Source organism: Callithrix jacchus, chromosome 14, assembly GCF_049354715.1.
Source record: "Callithrix jacchus isolate 240 chromosome 14, calJac240_pri, whole genome shotgun sequence".
Lineage (NCBI taxonomy): Eukaryota > Metazoa > Chordata > Mammalia > Primates > Cebidae > Callithrix > Callithrix jacchus.
In genome coordinates, this window is record NC_133515.1 from 91,713,218 (window position 1) to 91,727,923 (window position 14,706).

Sequence of the window (14,706 nt, forward strand, 5' to 3'; positions counted from 1 at the left end):
GGGAGGGACATACACACAGCACTGGTGGTCCTAAAAAGGCTGGCAAGGCCAGCAAAGGAACGGGAACAGATGGAGCCAGAGGGGTCCCCTCCACTGCCTGGTCCCTCCACCCGCCCCCTCTCTGAGTTGAAGCCCATAGATGCCCACATGCATGTTCCTCCTCACTTGGGCTGAGCTGAGATCATGTTGCTGAAATGTGACACCCAGCCCACTGGCCTGCCAGCCTTGTGGCCACCCTGGCACCAGTGCATGCGCGAGCCGCCCACCCATGAGCCGTGAACATCCATCACCGTGACTCACAGCTGCTGCCCTGCTTCTCCCACCGATGCCTCCCAGGAGTCCGGGGTAGGACGGAACAGTGTCTCCCAGCCTGCGACTTCCCCGGGCCTTCCTTGGCCCCTCCGAGGCAAGGCTGGCCCAGCGGGCGCCTGTGCCGCTGCAGTCTCTTCTGCCCTGCCTGCCCGCTCTGGGTTTGGTGTAATGGAAAGAGATGCAGATGAGGAGCCGGGCACTTGGGCTTGGGTGGCTCTGCCACTCCCTAGCACAGCACCGAGCTAGTCATCCCCCGCTCTGGCATCGGCTTCCTCTTCTGAGAAATGGGAACACCCGCATCTCCTCTACCTACTGCACAGGGGTGTCGTGGGGAGAAAAACCCTAGATGGGGAAGGCCTTTGGAAGAGCAAGGCGTGCTGGTAAAAAAAAATCCATTCACATGACAGAGCGACACTGGTGGTGTTTAGGCAAGCTCCCGAAAGACGCATGGAATCTTCTCTTTACGAGATACGTACTTACTTCAAGGTTCCTCTTTCCTCTTTGGTAAATGGAATTGTAGAAGCGTGCCAAGTGCAAGCAGTACAAACAGCAAATAATCACTTGGAAGAGAAGCTTGTTGAAATGAGTCTTTGCTGGGGACAAGGCGGGCTGGCAGGCTTGGCCTATAAATCATTGCTCCCTCGTCGGCTTATTGGCTCTTGCAAAAAGATGAACTCAGCTGGACTCTGACGTTTCTCAGCCCCTACACCTGTGCCCTGCACACAGTAGGTATTTCCTCAATGTTTGTGGAACTGAATAATGGCAAAGGCAGCTGGAAGTGCAAAGGGGAAAAGCCGTGTGCACTCAAATAGGAGACTCACTCCACCAAGCCAAGGCGAGGGAAAACACCCAAATCAGACGTGACCTGTCTGTAGCCAGAGCGGCGGTTCATGCCTGCCAGCCTTAGCTGAAAGGGATTTTGGGTGGGGGGAGCTGAGGGCGGCTAGAATTAACATACTTACTGTATTATGTTGCAGCAGTGATAAGACTAAAATTTTAGGATTTTCTTAATGAGACTCCTGCATTCACTGGTTTTCCTTATCAGCACTGGCAAGAACCACAGTTTAGTATTTATGTCCTTTGCTTTAGAACGGAGGAAGGATCATAAGAGGGTTTGGAGAACTCCCTCTACACAATGCCCCTGTTCCCTTTCTGCTCTCCCTGTGGCATGCAGGTCCTCTGCCCTGGCCCACCTTGGTGTGGAACGTGCTGCTGCTGACCGGCACCCATGCGGCAAGCTTCCTGAGTTCCAGGTTTGCTGAACAAAATGCAGACTGGTGCTGGTAAGGGAACCAGGTTCTGAGAACATCTACCCTTCCCGCTAAATGCCCATAAACACCCCGACCAGCAGGTGCATCGGTTCTAACACTCAGTTCTCCAAAGATGGCACTACCTGCTCATGTGGTCAGCTCCAGGGTGACTGCACTCAGAGCACGGACAAAGTCGAGTAGACAGAAGCCCTCACATCTGCATGGCACTGGTCACCTCTGCAGGGCTGGGCTTACTCTGTCAACTCTGTGGGAACAGCAGGGGAAGAGCTGCATGTGCAACTGATGGGTACACAGTCTGGCCTGGAGGTGGCAGATGACTTTAGAGAGAGTTGCCACTGTGTGCAGGAATAAAGGCAGGGGGTCCAGACTCCAGGCTCAGGTTGGAGAAGAACCTCCCCCCAGAGACTGCTCCATGGGTTTCTCATCGAGTACTCAAGGCTACCAGCCGATTTTGTGGGAAGAGAACCCGAAAAACCCGCCTCACCTTCCCACCCCACCTGGATGACTCTCCAACCTTGCAAAAAGCAATTTTTTTTCTGGTCAGATTTCAAAAAGGTAAAAGGTCTTCCGTCTGCCCAGAAATAAGGATAAGCATCCTTCTTTGATCCCAAACATAACCAAAATTTAAAAAGCAATCAAACGAGCCTTACCAGGTATGGTGGGTCACACCTATAATCCCAGCACTTTGGGAGGCTGAGGCGGGCAGATCACTTGAGCTCAGGAGTTGAGCTCAGGACCAGCCTGGCCAGCATGGAGAAACCCCATCTCTACTAAAAATACAAAAATTAGCCAGGCATGGTGGCACACAGCTGTAGTCCCAGCTACTCGGAGGCTGAGGCAGGAGAACGTGAACCGAGGTTGAGCCACTGCACTCCAGCCTGGGTAACACCCCGTCTCAAAAAAAAAAAAAAAAAGAGCCTTAGAATAAACACACTGAAGCTTGGTGTTCACAGACAAGTCCCAGCATCCTTGTTCATAGCCCATGGATGCTTCCTTTGCAAACAATTCTAACAAGCTGGTCTATAGCAGATCAGATGGGTACTGGTGCTTTGGGTGACAATGACCATGGCAAGTTTAATGAATGAGATTAAGGGGAGATGCAGAAGGGCTGTGAAAAGCAGGTGCACAAGCTTAGTAAGCACAGTGAGCTTTGACCATTTAGTTCAGGAGCAAACATCTCAACTACCTCTACGGGACCCCTGAGTACAATACATCATTGCATAATTAATGACACTAAGGCCACAGACTGGTTAGAGTCTGGGCTCTGGAATTCAAAAGAGCCTTGTGTCCTGGCTCTGATGTTCCTCATCTGGCCGTAGTCTATGGAACAATGTGCTGAAACTCTGAGCCTCTGTTTCCTCCCAAGAAATGGAGTACAGGTAGTTCCTACTCTTAGCTATGCAGAGGAGGCTGCCTGCCTGCAAAGTGCTCAGTGTCTGGGTCACCTGGAGCATGGGGAGGTGGGCTAGCCAGACATGGTGGCACATGCCTGTAGTCCCAGTTTCTTGGAGGCTGAGGCAGGAGAACTGCTTGAGCCTGGGAGATGGAAAGGTTGCCGTAAGCCAAGTTCGTGCCATTGCACTCCTGCCTGGGCGACAGATCTAGACTCCCTCTCAAAAAAAAAAAAAAAAGCCTTAGAATAAACACAGTGAAGCTTGGTGTTCACAGGCAAGCCCCAGCATCCTTGCTCATTGCCTATGGATGCTTCCTTTGCAAACAATTCTAATACACAGGTCCACACAGGTGTGTGCCACCACGCCTGGCACTCTGCCCTAGGGAGACATCAACAGATGCCAGGGAGGAGGCAGAGAGGACTGGCTGCTGAGCCTGAGGATGTTGGAAGAGCTCACAACTGACCAGCTGGCCCGATGCGGTGCATGGGCCTAGGGGGCAGCCTGCATTTGCAGCTTCAGTATACCAGGGAGAAGGTCCTAACTCTGAAACCCTGTGTGAAGTCAGAGCATTGGTCCTGCTAGAGATTTCTGACATGGTTGAGGGGAAATAAAGTCTACTTGGACACTTCCAGTACATGAACCTCATCTCCAAGGGCACCACATAGGAGCCCGCTGCCCTTCCTCCTGCAGGCAGAGCTGGCTAGGAGGGCTTTGACCCAGAGCCTTCCCTGGGAGTCCTGCATGGCTAAAAAGAAGATCCTTGGAGGAAGCCCCTTGAAGCAGTCCCCTCCCAGGTTACGTCCTGCTCATATCCCACACCACATGGCAGGCGGGGGGAGGGATAGATGGATACAGGAATATCCATCATTGACTTGACCAATTCCAGCCATCTGGTGATGTACATAGCTTGGGGTAAAGCAAAAAAAAAAAAACAAAACAAAACACAAAACACAAAAAACTAAGACGATGGAAATACTCATGAGGGGGAGGGTGGGTCTCTGTAAAATGAAGGCGGAAATCAGAATTTGTATATGGAAAAAGGAGACAATTGTGGAAACTATGCATTCTGAACCCTGGTTTATGATAATGTAACATTTCCAGCAATAATATTCGGGAAGGAAAGACAGATGAAAATGAACTGAACTTTATTCGGGGATCTCATTACAATGACTATGGTTCCTTTTGTTAAAATACTGAAGTTTTTATAATGAGATTTGTGTTGTACTAAGAAGAACTGTATGAAAGAGTGACCTTAAAGCAGGGAAACTTTCATCCGCTGTGAAACAGAAGTTTCTTTCCTTCAAGTGTTGGGAGTATGTAAATAGTCCATTGAAAAAAAAGACTTGGATAAATAATCACCTGTGCAGGGTCCTTCCCAGTGGGCTCTGACAGTGCCATGGTCTCAGGGCTCAGGAAGCAGAGGTCATGGCAGTGACCTGACCTTGGCCTCCAGCAAGGGGTGGTAAATTCCAGTAGCTCCACTCCTTGGATTCCAACACAAGCAAACATAGCCAGCTTTGTTCTTCCTCTCTTCCATCACCCCTGCTGGGAAGGCTTTGCTTTTGTTTGAAGTAGTCAATGAATCACAGAAAATCCTGAAAGCCCCTCCAGGCTCCTTTCCCTCCAGCCCTCCCTTGGTGCAGATCAGACACCCGAGGCCTTGGAAGGCTCAGGCATCTGCCTTGGAGCCGTGAAAGTGCAGAGGCCAAGCCCGGCAGAATTAACACAATGAACACCCCTGCCCTGTGCCCTGATTCAAGGGGGATTTGGCCTTTCCTGGGCTGCTGTCTACTTAACAGAGGGCTTCACCCTCCCCTGGGGTAGTCACCAACCACTTTCAATGAGACTGGGAAGTCTTCAGCCCTGTCCTTCTCTCTCTGCGACTCCCTGACCTGGCTTCTCTCCTGCGTGGGTGACACCAGTGAAAGGAAAATAACTTGAGGGCCCCCAAAATCACTAAGGAAAACTCAAGCTGGAAAGTGCTTAGGGCAAACCTGCCTCCCATTCTATTCAAAGTTATCCCTCTCCTCACTGAGATAGATGCACATCTGATTGCCTTCTTTGGAAAGGCTAATTGGAAACTCAATGCAACTTTGTATCTCACCTACTGGGACCTGGAAGCTCCCTCCCCACTTAGAGTCTTCCTGCCTTTGCTTCAAGTTGTCCCACCTTTCCAGACAGAACCAATGTAATTCTTACATATGTTGACTGACGCCTCATATCTCCCTAAGATGGATAAAACCAAGCTGTGCCCGACCACCTCGGGCACATGTCATCAGGACTTCCTGGGGCTGTGTCACGGGTGCGTCCTCAACCTTGGCAAAATACACTTTCTAAATTTTTTTTTTTTTTTTTACACTTTCTAAATTAACTGAGAACTGTCTCAGATTTTGTGGTTCACATACCCAAGGGTGGTTCATGTCGACACTCCCTCTGCTGACGGTCCCTAAATAGGGCAACACCCTGGTCCTGGGCCCAAGCCTGGTTCTGTTGTGGGGCTGTCCGGAGTTGGTGGGTGTGGCAGCAGCTGTCTAGAGGCCTTGGCACACTGGCCATGGGGAGTCATCGGATGCCATGGGAAGCAGGATTCTGGGCCTGAGCTAGCAGGTGAGAATGCCAGGGGTGGGAGGGAGCCTAGGGGAGGAGGGGAGGGTGGGGGCCAGGGACCCTGAGGGATTGCCAAGGCTGACAAGGTAGGAGCTGCATCTGGCTGGAAGAAGTCCTGGGTGGATGGCTAGGGAGTAGATAGTAGAGGGTTGGTGTCAGTTTACCTTGGGAGGCTGTCCCCACTTGGTGGCTGTAGCTTCTGACACAGCCTCTGGGCACAGACCCCACAGAGGCTTGAGATTGGAAAATGCATTTCAGGGCAAGGTCTGTGCAGGACTCCCAGAGAGGAGCGGGCTCTCCACATGCCACCAGGCAGCCTGGCACTCGCTAGGTCCACAGAGCAGGCCCTCTCCCTAGGTTAAGGACTACCTGGGGGAAGTCACTAATAAAAAGAAAGCATTTTTCCAAGAGAGCAAAGGAGACTGAACACTTTGGCTGCTTCTGATGCCTGCTCAGCACATCCGGAGCCACTCTCTTGGAGGATGGTCACCTAATTCATGCTATGGGGACAGGAGAAAGGAAAGGGGCAGCTGTGGGTGGCTCAGCACTAGGAGTGACTGTGGAGGGCAGGGGATGGCCGGGGCTCTGGACCAGGTGCCTGCGTTGGCGGGTGCACTGTGGACCAGGCCCCGGGGGGAGTGGGGCTGAGTACACACAGTACCTGGTGTGGGGGGTTTCAGGTATCCTGGGTACTGGCCAGGGAGTATTAAGGTGTAGGACACAGCACTCTAGGAGGGACAGCACCCACCAGCACACACCAGCATGGAGAAGGTGCACAGAGGCTTCTTGGAGGAGACAGCTGGGGTCTCTTTTCCAGGCCCAGGAAGTAGCAGAAGCACAGGCCCAAATGAAGCTCAGCAGACCGAGGGAAGCGAGGGCCTGAGAGCCACAAGCATGCCCTGGAGGAAGGAAAGCTCCTCCCTCTCTTTGCACTGGGCTCTTGCTCCCTAGTCCCCAGTGGTCCAAACACTTGCCCTCCCTGAGAACCACTGGGTTCTCTCACTAGTCAATGGGTAGGCTCCAACTCTTACATCTTCACTTCCAAGCAAGGAAAGTAACAACAGTTCGCAGTGAAAACTGCTTGAGACTGTTAGGCAACATTTACAGGGTCAGGGTCCTGTGGGAAAAGGAGCCATAGGCCCGAGTCTCACATTTCCTCCAGGCTGGGCCCCCACAGAGGCACTGGGGAAGCTGGCCTCAGCCCACTGGACCTGACTGCTGTCCCAGAACAAGGATAATTCCGGGGTTTACTCTAATTATGACTGCTATGCTCTCCTTCCTTGAGCATTTACGACGAGCCACACACTATCTCATTTAATCCTCACAGTCCCCCTGGGAAAGGGGAATTCTCATCTTCCCATTTTGAAGATGAGAATACTGAGGCACAGAGGTAAAACAGGACTTGTCCATGAGGGTCTGCGGGAAACAAAAATAACCAATTCCCTCTCCATCTCACTGACCCCACAAGGCTGAAAGCATAAAAGTCCAACGTATCTTAGAGGCAAGACGCTGCAGCAAAGTGACTTTTTTTTTTTTTTGAGTTGGAGTTTTGCTCTTGTTACCCAGGATGGAGTGTAATGGCACGATCTCTGCTCACTGCAACCTCCGCTTCCTGACTTCAAGTGATTCTCCTGCCTCAGCCTCCCCAGTAGCTGGGATTACAGGTACCATCACACCCAGCTAATTTTTGTAATTTTAGTAGAGACGGAGTTTTACCATGTTGGCCAGGATAGTCTTGATATCCTGACCGTGTTATCCGCCTGCCTTGGTCTCCCAAAGTGCTGGATTACAGGCTTGAGCCACCGTGCCCGGCCTAGTTAGGTTCTTTTTAAAAGTTTCTGTCAAATGGCTTCTGTTTCTAAGTTTAAAGACAAAAGAGCTCAGCAGATGGATGGCAGACCCCTGGGCTGGAGGAAAGCAACTATGAGAGGACGCGCACCTCTGCCTTCCACGTCCACAGCGGGCACAGGAAAACAGGGCTTTCTGCACAAAACCTCTCCCTGGACTTTGCAGGCTCCACACCAGGAAGCAGCTGACACACGGGGGGCTCTGCACTTTCCCTGTGACAGGCAGGCTCTGGACCTGGGCTCCTGCTCCTAGGCAAGTCCGTCATCAGCCTGACGGAGCCCCACCCTCCATGGTCTTAAGAGACCCGGGCTGGCGGGACACCACACACAAGACTTGGTTCTACTCTGAGGGCCTGGAGGGAGGCCCTGCCGTCCTGCCTCACCCCAGATCAGACCCGGAGGCTTTGTAAGCTGGGATCTGTTCATTTATTCCTCTGTGGCCTCCCCAGGGTGAGGGCAGGCATGGACAGGGGCCCTGGAGGACCTGCTGATTGGCCAAGTAGCCTGAGGGTCCATTTCCCAGGCACTTGCCTATGAGCTGCTTGAATTCCAAAAAATCTGCCAGGAAGTCAGATGTTTATAACTCCAAATGTATTTTCCTGTGAGACAAAGCCATCAATGGCCATGGGGCTACCCAGCTAGACCCTAGAGGCTGGTATCATCATCATCATCCAGCTTGCTGAGCCCTGGCACAAAAGCCTGAATCATGTGCCTCGTGCCTGGAGGATCTGCCATGTGCATGGGAAAAGGAAGAGAAAGGAGTGTGTCCATTTTATTTCTGGGTGCTGGGGGTGAGCGTGGCTAGTGTGGCACTCCCATGTGTGTGCCTGCGTGTGTGTATTAAAGGGAGGTTTGTTAAAATAAACGAATCTGGAAATCATGACCCTTGGCCTTGAGCAGTGTGAGTGCTGGGCTGTGTGCAGGGTGCTGCCTTCAAACAGCTGCTCCTGGTCAGCCTTTCCCAGCCCTGCACCCATAGGTGACTGTGGTCCCGCAGCAAGGGTCTTCAGTAAGTGGAGCCCTGCCTTAGCTTCTCTCCCCACTTCCTTTACTGCTGAGCCAGCCAGGCTGGGCAGGGCAGGAAGGATCCACATTTCTCACTGAAACTCAAGTCCTGGAGCCTCAGAGAACCCTTCAAAGCTCTAGGAGGGAAAGGAGACCCTGCTATCCAGGTCAGTGTCTAATTAATGCGAGGGCTTGAGCAAACTGACCAATAGACTATAGCTTTAGAAGCACAAAGTTGATTCATTCATCTCTTGAATAAAGCATGCTTGACTAGTCCCATCCTTTGTGGGGATAGCTATCAGTCAACGTGGCTGACCAGACTCCTTCTGTGCCTATTAACTCACTCATAGAGCCGCCACAGAGGAGCAGCCACTGCTCAGATGCCATGGGGGCTGCAGCTCCTCAGGTCTAGACCTTGTGGTTTCTTTGGGGAGCTGTCTATGAACCTGGTCTAAGTTGACACACAGTTGTGTATTAACACGACTCGGTGCTCTCTGTACTTCATGTCCCATTAGAGCATTCGTGCCAGTTCCACTTAGATCCTGGTTTACAGGAATGTGGGCCAGGCATGGGGGACATTCAGGCAGACAACACAGTATTCCTGTCTTCAAGGGCAGACCTTTACAATTTGTTATAATTGTAACAAGAGTTATTACACAGAAAAACACAGGAGCGGTGGAAACAGAGATGGCGGGGGGCCCAAGGCCCATGGGCACTGCTGGAAAAGACTTCCTGGAGGAGAGAGTGCCTGAGCTGAGTCTCTGAAGAAGGGAAGCCAGATGAAGAAGGGGTAGGGATATTCTGGGTGGAGAAAACATCTTAATAATGAAAGTGGAGATAGGAAACCATGTGTATGTTGTGCTCAGGAACCGGGAGGGGTGTGGGGTAAATGAGCAGGTGGGGGAGTAGAAGTTGTGGGAAGCTAAGACATGACCCTGAACGTTGGGAACTAGAGTGCAAGGGGATATGGGGGGCTTTATAGGCTGTTCAGAGGCGGTCCCGTTGATAAGGTCTACCCTCTGGCTGTGGTGGCAGAAATTCGAAGAGGGACAATTTGGAGAAATATCCAGAAAGTGATTTGGGTTAGAGTTGGCAGACTATCAAGTTCATTAATTCATTCAACAAACAGTTCCCAGGTGTCTCTGTGTGCTGGGCTAGTGTTGGGTGGAGAGAAAAAGACACGTCTCAGATGAACTCCAGCTTTTAGGCTTGAGAGGCTGGGGGAATGGTGGCGAAATTCTACTGAGATTGAGAACACAGGAGGAGGAAGAAGTTCAGGGACGTTGCTATTGGAAGTGCAGGAACTGGAAGGATGGGTGGGTGTCATGCAGGCGAAATAGAAAAGAGCATTCCAGGTAGTAGGACCAACTAAGCCAAAGCAGCACGGACAGATGGAGCATGCTCTATTTTCATGAAAGAGGAATTAGAGCCTCTTCTTTGAGTCCAGAGGTTTTGAATTAGGAGAATGATAGATCACCACGCCCAGACATGCTGCTGTTCTTCCTAATGGTGCCTCCAAGAAATCAAGCAACGTTGTCCATTTCCTGACTGATGGCAGGATCCAGGCAACGCAGTCAAGTGGCTGCTTCTCAAATTTGCAGACAGAGGCGCCAAAGAATTCTGCCATCAGCTGTTCCTGGACCCCTGCTGCTAGCCCTCACCTACAAAGCCCAGCCAAGGTACTCCTCAGGATGGGGGAGAATGAGGAAGAAATGTGCAGGAAAGACCAAGGCAATTTCCAGGAAAACCATCAGCCCAGCTTCCTGTGGGGCCTGCAGCAGCTCATCCACCTGGCGCTCTGCACCCTGAGGCCGCTCATGTGCTCTCTGATCTGGGGCACTGCAGCTCTAAGGTCCCTCCTTCTTGTCCCCCTCTGCCCAGGTCTCCAGTGGAGCCCTGAAGGTTCCAAGAACTGGAAAGTGGGAAGCCTGCTGCCCAGCTCCTCAGAGGAAAAACAGGCAGTTGCATTCCAGGCTCCTTGGAGGCTCCTCAACCTCACTCCCTGGCAGCATAATTACAGATGCCTCCCCCCTTACAAACCCTGCCTACGCGCTGCATAAAGGAATACAATTTCTGGCTGTCCAAATTACAAGAGACCATAATGCACAAAAGCAATAAACACAGGTTCGAACAGCAATCAGATGCCACTTATCGTAAACAATGGTTTTCGTGATTTATTGCGTTTGAAGCAGGTTCAGCATTACTCCTTAGAAGATTTGGTTATTCTTGTTTTCAAGCAGAGTTGCCGGCAGCCAGCTGACGTCAGACCAAATTGCTCAAGTGCAGCAGATTTAAAAAATAAGGCCGAAGTGTCGTTAAAATAATAATCACAGAAAATTTGGGGTGGCTGCAGGCTGACGTGAAAAGTTTAAAGATGGAGCCACTTGGGGTGTGTAGGCCGTCTTGCTAAAGCCCACACTTCCTCAGTTGGTCCTGCATCCAGTGCATCCTCGATCCTAATGCCCAGCACTTCCGATCCCTCCCTCTGCCCTCCTGTGCCCTCAGTGACGTGGGAAGGAGGAGGAGACTCGTAACCAGCTAACAATCCTGAAGACTGGATTAACACATCAAGCGGTTCACCTTACCTGCTCAGGCCTTATTAGTTAGTAGTCAGGTCCTGGGAGACTGTAGCAAAGTCAAGTTCAAACAATGCTTCTGAGCCAAGAGTTTGGTAATGATCATCCAAAACGAAACCTGCCTGGTTCTAGCACAAGCAGTCCCTGTTCTCCTGGATCCTGGCCACCCTGACAGAGGCCATGGCTCTGAAATCTAGGAGGATTTCCGAGGGTAGGCATTTTCCAGCTCAGAGGAAGCCTCAGATCTCATATGGATAATTCAGGGACTCCAGAAAGAGTCACCTCTTCCTCAACTGGGGAGCTCTGCCTTTATTCATTGTTTCTGGCCGATTTCCGTAAGATTGTTTAGGAAAAAAGAAACTGGATTGCAGGACTAGTCCCAAAACAGGAGTCAGCAAGTTGCACCTCTCTGACCTTTGCCCTCCTCCCCAAATGTAACATTTCCCCATGATTTTAAAAGTGGAGGCACAAGGATGAATCCACTCCAAGTGGTGCTACAGTGAGGCCCTTTGAGAAGCATCACAATCTCAGGAGGTGTGGCCCTCTCTCCTCTTGGGGGTCACCACGTGTGAAGCCCACCAAGGATGGCTGACAGTGGTCTCCTCAAGCCCCCTGAGCCACATCCCATGGCCCATGGCCTGTGTGTCCCTAGGGATTTGGTTTGAAGGGACACGTCCCATTGTGAGGCCAAGTCCCCACAGCAGGCACAGAGAAGTACAACACATTGTCGCCTGAGTGGACTGTTAGTTCCTGGAATCTCCAGGGCCTGGAAAAGACACCCTTTAACCAACAGACAGCCCCCTCCACACAGAAGTGCACACACAGCCCTGTACCGGCGGATGTTTCATTTCAGTCTGGGAGGCAAAGCTCTCTGTTCTTAGCTTGGAGCAGAGAGCAGAAAAATCACTGAGCTATATAGATCACGATAAGGAAAATGGATTTGTTAGTGACTACCCAGTCCTCAGAGAACAACCGTGATATCTTGTTTGAAGTAAATTCGCAGAACATCACTCATCCGGGTGGAAAAAGCCATATTGATCGCTAACATTTATTGCATACTTAGATTCCAGGTACTAGTCTTAACTTCTCTTATAATTAGCTTAATCCTTGCTGTAGCACAATGGGATAGGTATTTTTAGTATCCTGATCTTCAAGACAGGAAACTGAGGCTCAGAGAAGTTAGGTAATTGCCGAGGTCACCCAGCCAATAAGCAGAAGTGCAGTTCCAGAGCCTGCTGCATCCACTGTGGGTACTGGCATTGCCATGAGTGTCGTTTTCCACGGAGAGCCCTGACATATTTCTCTCTGTGTGGCCTCCTGTCAATCTCTGTTGGCCAGGATCAATATGTGTATAGGAAGACAGGTGGGACATCAACACTCACCTCCTGGAGTCAGAAATCGCCAGCAGCACGAGTTGTTCCTGGCTGGGTTCCCCCCGACCCCCACCAGCCACATACCTCCCTCCTAAGAGATAAAGTCACTGTAGCCATGAACTGACGCAGAACATCTGAAACCCTGAAGCCAGCAAACCTTTGTTGAATGTCAATGTGTCAGGCACCGATATCACATCCCCAGACAGCAAACAGGAATTTCAGAAAAAAAACAAAAATTTGTTTTTTGATAAAGACAAAAGTGACACACTGCTCAAAGATACTCTCAACGCTGAGATACACGTTTATCCAGACCCTCGCATCTCCCAGCCTCCCTGTCCTCACATGCAGCTAACCCTCAGCCTTGAATCATCTTGTGCAGAGGAAGACGCACGAGACACACCACCTCCCAGGGTCTGCTTCCCTAATCCTCCGTGCTCCATGCGGACCCACCTTCCTTCTCCAAGCTACTGAGGCACTTTTTGTTCCTTGCCCTCCGTCTGGCTGGTGACTGGATTATTATACTGTGTGACGCTCTCTGTCTGGTGCAGGTTTTGATTCCTCGGCTTGGGAGTTCCTTGAAGGTGAGGCTGTGCCACATCCTTTGCTTACCCATGCACGGCACTTCAGGGGACACCCCTAGGAGTCACCTGGGGAGCTTATTTAGTTTATTTCAATGTCAAATCCTGGGCCATGCTCCTAAAGATTTCGACTCAGTGTCTCAGGAGTTCACATTTTTATCAAATGCCCTAGAAGCTTCTGATGCCAGCAGTCTGAGAGCCCTCAGAAGGACCAACCCTGCCAACAGCTTCAATCTTGGACTTCTAAGCTCCAGGATTGTGAGAAAACAAATTCCTGTGTTTAAGCCACACCCTGTCTGTGCTACCTTGTTACGGTGGCACTAGCAAACTAACACAGCTTCCACAGCAGGTATTTTGCAAATGTATTTTTTTTGTCTAAACTCATCTTGGCCAAACTGTTTGACTGCCTTGAATTCTTCACCAGAGTATTTCCACCCCAGGGCAGTGACCTGCTGTGTCACAGAAGCCTGCCAGCCCTGACTTGGCCACCTGGCACTGGGGTGTTCGATGGCTTGAGAAGGCATCTCTCCCAGCCCTACACCTGCCCAGCCTTGGGATCCGGCCACCACTCATCTCCCTGAGGGTGGCAGCAGCCCTCCCCCCGGGAGCTCCAACCTCTTATCATTGTCACCAGCCACTCACTAAGCTCTGCTCTCTGGGCCAGATGTCACCCAGCTCCTGCTCCCTCCTTCCCTCCCTCCCAGAAAAGCCAGGCATGATCACCTGTAAGGCCTGGCTGGTGACAACTGAGGGGCCCTGTGGATAGACCCTCAGGAAGGGGCAGCTCTGCTTGTGTTTAGGGGATGGGCGGACCCACAGCAGAGCCTGTTGAGGCTGTGCTCACAGGGACAGCTCACCATCACCCTCACCATGGCCGGGGGTCCCCATCTAGCAGGCCATAGAAGGGTCAGGTGCTCACAGCCTGGGCTGAGCTAAGGGAGGGGCTCCTGGGACTCCAGCCCTAGAAACTGGATACGAAGCAAGGGGATGGCCCAGCCACGGACCTCAGTGGCCCCGGTGCCTCCTGTCATGCTTCTTGGTCAAATCTCTCCTATCTTCTAGACATTTCCTGTTGCTCTCCAATCCATCCCCTGCCATAACCACTAGAAATAAGCTCTTCTGAGGGCAGGATTTCAGCGAACTGCCATGTCACTGAGCACGTGGCCTCATGTTGAATCAAGGGTCTTTAGGACGCTCTCAGCTCCACCTCCATCTCATTTCCTCCTCTCCTTGATCCTGTTTTCTCCCTGGGGTATGGGTGACTGTGTAGCCAGTGTGATTAACTCTGCCGGGACTAGAATCTCAGGGAGGAATGAAATGGAAATCATTTTTGGAATATAAATCAAATAGAATTTCAGTTGAAGTTATTTAAAAGAAATTAATTGACTTGTACTCGCCACAATACACTGATAAGAGTTCATTGCCAGGTCCGTCAGGAGGAATGAAAAAACAGTTAATAAAATTCAGCTGTCAAAAGCGGCTCTCCAGAGGCCTCTCGCCGCTCCCCGGGTCACAGCGGCTGGAGTGCACTAGTTTGCAGAGGCCAAGCTCAGGCTTTGCTGTATTTTTCTCTGGTGTGGGATTACTTGAGTTTTAATACTATAAGATTCTTAGGGCTGAGACTTTTTTCCCAAGCTGCTTTGTATTTCTGTATTGTACCGTGTACATATTAAATCACAACCGAAGGAAGGATGCCAGAGAGATAAGACTGTTTCTGCATTCAGTAATTCATTTCTTTTTTTC

The 14,706-nt window shown here is 51.0% G+C and overlaps 1 protein-coding gene across 6 annotated transcripts in view; it reads right to left on the reverse strand.

The window, feature by feature from the left end:
- KLHL29 (kelch like family member 29) overlaps nt 1-14,706 on the reverse strand; it is a 316,146-nt gene that overhangs the window by 182,206 nt on the left and 119,234 nt on the right. For 2 of the 6 annotated variants that reach the window (XM_078349880.1, XM_078349877.1), the window contains exon 1: nt 301-468. The exons of the other annotated variants lie outside the window; for them this stretch is intronic. The gene's annotated coding sequence lies outside the window, so the exon portion shown is untranslated. Of the gene's footprint in view, nt 1-300; nt 469-14,706 lie in introns of those variants that run through there. 6 annotated transcript variants of the gene reach the window in all.